Genomic DNA, 7,009 nt, shown 5'->3' with positions numbered 1-7,009 from the left:
TTTTCGTGGGCATCCAGGGCATTGCTTTTGGTTTCTAAATTCTTTATTTACAGACTAATATCTATTGACAGGTTAACAGAAACTTGCCAGACTGGGTTTGCAGAGAGGGGTAAGCCCCTACATCCCAGGCAGTTTTAGTAAGGGGATTTGCAAGTGAAAAGACAAGGGGGAAGCTTCCCCCATTTCCTTCCCCCAACTGCAGAGGAAAATTGGGAGGTCATTTTGGGAGATGGTTCTGTGTGCAGAAATAAAGTGTAATTTCTCTCAAGGAGTTTTCCTATGTGTGCACCCTAAATTTTACAACAATGGAATGGGGGAGAACGGAGAAACAAAATGGTGAGGAAATCAAACTAGCTTTCCATACCTTGAATTCCCACCCACCCCCATCCCACCCCACAACTATAACTGTTCATTTCAGAAATCTCTCAGAGCAGACAGGCGATTGTGAAGGCAGGCAACTTCCCAGACTTCTAGGCATGCAAAAACATCAACAACCCAGGACACTCACTGAGCTGTGCTTCACAATTCTCTTCATTCCTTCAGGAAGCACTGCAGTCTTTCATCTTCTAATGAAGCAGGCCAAAACCTTACTTCTCTACAATTCAGAAGATCATTCACTCCTTGTTCGTAACATAGAGGTCCCAAGAAGATTTCCAGAGCCCAGTACACTATATGAGGATAGGGCCCTCTGCCCCATTCACCAAAGGGGAGTCCATGGTCATAGCTTTAGATCTGATCGGGCATTCTGGTACATTCTCTCCTTCAAAATAGCCCAACATTTAAAGCAGCTCAATGACCATTTCCTGGCCTCCAATGCTAACAGTAAATACATTTTCATCTGACTTCACGCTGGCACTTGTCATGACCCAAAGCATTTGACATCGACACTGAATCTGCTACCGTTGCTCGTTTTGGCCTCTTCGTTGTGACCTGGTCCTGTAATAAATCTATCCTTAAATTAGCCAGACCAAATGTTGGCAGGCTTAACAAGTACATAACAAGAGTCAGCTGGAACAGGCTAATGGCCCCTCTAGTCTTAGAATTATAGAAACAGAGAATTGAAGAGTTGGAAGGGACCCTGAGGATCTTCTAATCCAACTCTCTGCATTGTAGGAATATGCAGCTGTCCCAAACAGGGATCGAACCTGCAACCTAGGTATTATTAGCACCATGCTCTAACCCAGGGGTCAGCAACCTTTTTCAGCCATGGGCCGGTCCACCGTCCCTCAGACCATGCGGTGGGCCGGACTATATTTTGATGGGGGGGGGGAAATGAACGAATTCCTATGCCCCACAAATAACCTAGAGATGCATTTTAAATAAAAGGACACATTCTACTCATGTAAAAACATGCTGATTCAATGACTGTCTGTGGGCCAGACTGAGAAGGCGATTGGGCCTCATCTGGCCCACGGGCTTTAGGTTGCCTACCCCTCCTCTAACCCACTGAACTATCCAGGGCCAGCATCCTGTTCTCATAATGACCATGTGGATGCTTTGGGAAACCCTCAAGCACCTGAGCACCAAGGCCGTTTTGGAACTGCTCATGCCTCTCATTGTTTTCCCATCCCCAAAGTGTGGCTCCATAAACTGAGCCAGCTGCTGAAAGAATTGTAAATTTATGCTCCTCTTGCCAATGGTGCCTATGGCTATCCAAGATGACTCAGGATAAGGGAGCTCCTTATGTTCCTATCATGGATGTGGAATGACATTAATATGTTTCATTTGCAGCCTAGATGTGGAAATCTAGGAAGTCACTGTAATGTGCATGTTCAGTATGCTCATGCAAAAGCTTTTCTGTTCCTTTAATGGGGAAAAAAAGCTTCCCATGGGAAAATAAATGTTATGTGCATGTACGCACACAGGACGTGGAAGAGAACAGGAAGCTCCTGCATTTAGAAGTTTTGGATCATGACCCTGTTGACTTGCGGGGGGGGGGGGGAAGCACTATGGCTTATTTTTTCTGAAAATGTTTTTTTTTTTTTTACATATTACATATTTTCAACCAATTGTAAATAAGAAGTTTAGTATTATTTCCTATACCATCGCCACAGTAGAAAGACACCAGCAAGAATCAAAATCTAATTTAGAAAAGAATGTAACTGGAGGTTGTGATCAAGGAAAAATATCACAGAACTTTAGGAGTAAAGTACACAAACTGCACAAACCAGATTTCCCAGATTCATGCACTTTGGTTTCACTGACATCTACGAGATCAAGATGACTAAAAAAATCAAGCACTCATTCCACTTTTAATGGTTTGTGAAATGTTGTTAAAACATTTGTTGTGTTAGCCATATATGAATTGCACAAGTATGGCTCTGGTAGATTTACCAGGATCCAGAGTGGAGTGCCCGTTCCTGTATTTAAATTTTATGTTTCCATGCTTTAGATACGTGATTTTGAAACAGTAGTTCAGGGGAGCGTTAGGTTCTTTAGAAACTTATCAGAGGCTCTGACTGACAGCATTGACAGATAACCTTATCTGAAATACAGCTTGCACACCTCCAACCACAGAGAGAACTTTGTTGAATAGGCATTATTTAAATGCCTGCCTGGCTAAATAAATACATCTTCCCTTGTAACCCACAGTGATGGGTTTTTGTAAGCACACTCTCAGTTCACGTGGGGTGATAGGGAGCCCCATCACACATGATCTGAGCATGCAACTCAGGACGCTCCTCAGTAATGAGCAGGGGTTTCTTGGTAGACGAATCCTCTTCCTGCGAAAATAGGTCATCCTTAAACTACTAGCTTTGATCATTAGCTATGTTCCCTTTCAGCGGGAACATAGCCCTTCCATGGAAGAGGCAGCTGGATGTTGGTCGACAGCCAGCTATGTCAAGTGGAGGACCTCTGGCTCTCCAGATGTTGCTGAACTTCAGCTGCCACCATCTGGGCCATGCTTGCTGGGGCTAGTGGGAGCTGTAGTTCAGCAAACACCCCTGGCCTACCTGTCTGCAAGTCAGTATGCCAAGTCCTCTGTCCAGGGTCAATCCACGTGTCCAAACCAAAGCACAGTCCCACAGAGATCCTGGAGTATCCCAAGCTGAGGTCCACCAACATGGGCAGTTGAGCAGACACAGCACCTCCGCTCTGCTTTCCACTTGTACTTTGCCTGCTGATTGCAGCTTCTGGACTTGAGGAGGCATGTGACCCTTACCTTCTCCAGCTGAGGAATCACAGATCTCCTTCCAGAGCTAGCAAGCCCCTCTTGGCTAGCTAGTGAGCTGGGCTGTGGGCCCTTGCCTACATCCTAGAGCACCCCGTCTGCTGCTCCCAATGCCCCAGAGCCTTCCATGTTTGTGGAGACGGTTCCTCTGGGCCCTGCTGCTCTGGTTCCTGTGCACTGACCCCCATCCCTTCTCCATCCTCTGTCACTCTGTGTGTACTTCCTTCCCCACCCCCTGCCTGCCCCGGTGTGTCCCAGTCCAAGTTACACCCCCGCAAGGCTCCTCTGCCTCCTCCCCATTGTCCTGCCAGTTCATGACCGATGATTTGTTAGTTTACTTTGGTGGCCCCCCAGGTGTTGATGGATGACAACGCCCATTATCCTTAACTGCCTGGGGCTGATGGGAATGAGAGTTTGTTGATACGTGGAGGACCAGAGTTTCCTCACCACTGTTTTAGTGGGAAGTGTTGCTTTAAAGTAACATACAGCCTTCTGTGGTTCTACAGAGCAGTGCGAAAAAGGGTACAGCCGTTCTTTGGTTTTCAAACGCCTTGGGAGTCGAACGGATTTCCAGAATGGATTCCGTTTGACTTCCAAGGTACCACTGTATTTGGAATGTGTGTAGTGACCAGAGCCCCCATTTATTGGGCCTCACAGAAGCTGGCATGCCTGACATCATAGTAGTCCGACAGGGCACAAGAGAGGAATATTTTGTCCTCATTCATATATTTTTAATCAGATGCGCCCCGCTGCTTAACTTCACCTAGCCTCTGGGGGTTTCCAAGGTCTCTTCACTGCTGAGATGATGGGGTAAAGCAGCTGCTTTGGCTCAAGGCCAGGCTGCAAGGAAAGCGCTCTGCCCTCGCAAAGATTGGGAGGAAGTGAGCAGGTTGAGGAAGGCAGCTCTGGGTCAAATTTGGCCCACCAACAGGAGTAGGAAATAAGGAAGTAGCAGCGCCAGGCGAGAAGCTGCAACTCTCAAGGCAGTGAAATAGCAAAGTCTGGGCTGGGAGACCAGATGTCAGCAGAGTAGCCTTCCCTCTAACTTGATGTCCTCTTGGTACTTTGGACCACAACTGCCATTATCCTCAGCTAGTGTGCATGAGTCATGCTGCATGCCACTAATATTTGTGTGGTATTTATTTTACAAGTTTTATGCAGCCTCTGGTTGTAATGGAACCTTGAGGTGGTTTACAAAACTAACAAATCAAGAAAACCAACAGCAGAAACAAGTTCAAAGCAACGATTTATATAAAAAATAATTAAAATCAACAATACGCTGAAAAGCAGATGTTGAAATTCTACATATCTAGATAGCATTTTTGTTTAGGCAAGCCTATTAGGGCAAGCAAAAACAGTTTTCCTGTCAGACAAGCACCACAGTTAAATCCTCATAGTTTGGGCAGGGAATACCATAATGGGTTTAACACAACTTACCACATGTGATATTTATTCCTCTGCTGCAGATGATTTCCTGTGGAGTACTTACAATTCCAAGAACTCATTCAAGTTTATGTTGCTTCCACTATCTCACCCAGCCAGCTAATGCTATTGATAGATGCAGTTGTAACATGTTTCACAGCAGATCACAACACATTAGAAGAAGAAAAAAACCAACCACATAGACTGAATTTCCAGTGCTTCATTGAAAAGACTTGCTCTGATTAAAGTGCTGGGAAAAATACACCCTGTAGGGACCCACTTTCAGTCAGTAGGACATATATTAAATGAGTCTGTTTTATCTATCTAGCCCAGTATTATCCACTCCAGGCATAGGCAAACTCGGCTCTCCAGATGTTTTGGGACTACAATTCCCATCATCCCTGACCACTGGACTTGTTAGCTAGGGATCATGGGAGTTGTAGGCAAAAAAACATCTGGAGGGCCGAGTTTGCCTATGCCTGATCCACTCTGACTTGCAGTGGTTCTCTAGGGTCTCAGGCAGAAAAGGATCTTTCTCAAGAGCAACAATCTGATTCTTTTTAAATAGGAGATGGCAAGGATTGAAGTGTACACCTTCTGCATATGAACCATGAGTGTCACCCCTGGCTGAGCTGTGCCCCCTCCCAAACTTTCAATCTGACACAGAGAGTGCTAATAATTGGTCCCATCAATGCTATTATACATTTGAAGCAGCATCATATCACTTTTAACAGTCATGGCCTCACCCCCCCCAAAGAATCCTGGGAAGTGTAGTTTAAGCGGGCTGAGAGTTGTTAGATGACCCCTTCCCCCCCTGCACAGAACTACCGTTCCCAGAATTCCCTGGGAAGAGGGGATTGCCAGTTAGACCACTCAAGAGGACAGTAAATATGTACAGCAGTCCAATGACACATTCTTTCCACAAAGAGCATGGTCAGTGAGCAACAGGAACATGAGTTTTCCTCTGCTCTGCTGTTTAAAGGAGTTGCCATTCTTCTTTCAATGGAAAACAGCTTCATGACCACAAAGGAATTCTCTTGAACCGACCAGAAGCTGCAGTAAGAATGTCTCTTAACGGAGTTTATACTCCTGCTCCATCATCCATGCGTCAGTTAAGGCTCACCCACACCTTCTTACCCTAGGAAAACCCACACTTCACTTCTGAATTGGAGCAAATGTCTATCAAGTTTTCTCTGGATTGGTGTTTGCTCTGAGTGCTAAAGAGAAGGTTTTTTGGGGGGAAGTGGTGGGACAAAGGCAAAACTGCCTAGAAAACATGGAACAAGCAGAACTGTGGAGAAGACCTTATTCGTAAATGTCATCCAGTCTGAAATGTTTGGTTTTTAATGTTTATATTAGTGTCGGCTTTTATATTTTTACTGCTTTGGTGAAGCATTTGTGTGGAGGTTGGATAGTTACAACGCGCCTATGTTTCTCAGCAAGAACATTTAGCAAGCTATGATTCACTAACGTCTTCTAACTGAAGTCAGTGGGGCGTGGAGTACCTCCGGAAGAAGAACACACAGAGTGGATTTCCCCAGGAAATAAGGAAGAAGCAAGCCTAGAATAAACACAAGTCACTTCCACAATGTTTTAATTTTTCTTTTTTTAGATTTATGGTTTTCAAAGGATGCTCTGGGCAACCCTGGGGTTTATTTATTGTTATTGTTTGAGGTTTTTCTTTAATCCCATCCTCCTGAGGGTAGTATGTAAAATATATAAATACAAATCTCTCTCCATCCATCCATCCACAATCACAATAAAACCATCAAACTCAAACAGCCAATACGGCATAAAATGGTAAATGGCAGCAACTAGCGGTCAAACCTAGATGCAGTCCTCAGATTATGGACCAAAGGCTTGAATCTTATTGGCATTTTAAAAGGCAAGGAGACAACCAAATTTCCCCAAAGGTAAATTCCATGCACAAGGTGCCACCACAGAGAAGGCCCAACCACCACTGCCCCTTGCACCAGTGTCATCAAGTATTCGGGGCCCAAGCTATTTAAGCCTTTCTTGAAAACTTACCACGTTTTTCAAGGGAATGATCATTCTCAGTACACAAGCTTGTCTACGGTGCCTGATCTTTTCCTATATTACACAGCTGCAGCAGTGGATGTTCTCCAGGGGGAGTGCTCTTGCTTATGGGATGCGGCCCAAGAAGTCTGGTCAAGGTCTCTGGAAACTGACCATGAACCTCAGAATATGCCCTATAATCTCCCACAATGCACAGCAGCAGTGGAGCAGTTAGGGTGTAGGTCCCACAGCAGACGAGTCAAGGCAGAAAGGTTTTGCCCTTCATTAAGAGGGCTTGAAAACAACTTCTTTAGAGCAATTCTGCCAACTTATGAAATCAGCAATCTTGTTCTTCTTTCACAAAGGTAGTTTTGACCGATGAGAGAACGTGTATAAAGA

This window comes from Lacerta agilis, chromosome 7 (genome assembly GCF_009819535.1).
Source record: "Lacerta agilis isolate rLacAgi1 chromosome 7, rLacAgi1.pri, whole genome shotgun sequence".
Classification (NCBI taxonomy): domain Eukaryota; kingdom Metazoa; phylum Chordata; class Lepidosauria; order Squamata; family Lacertidae; genus Lacerta; species Lacerta agilis.
The sequence above is the reverse complement of the archived record's forward strand: the minus strand, read 5'-3'. Positions refer to the sequence as shown.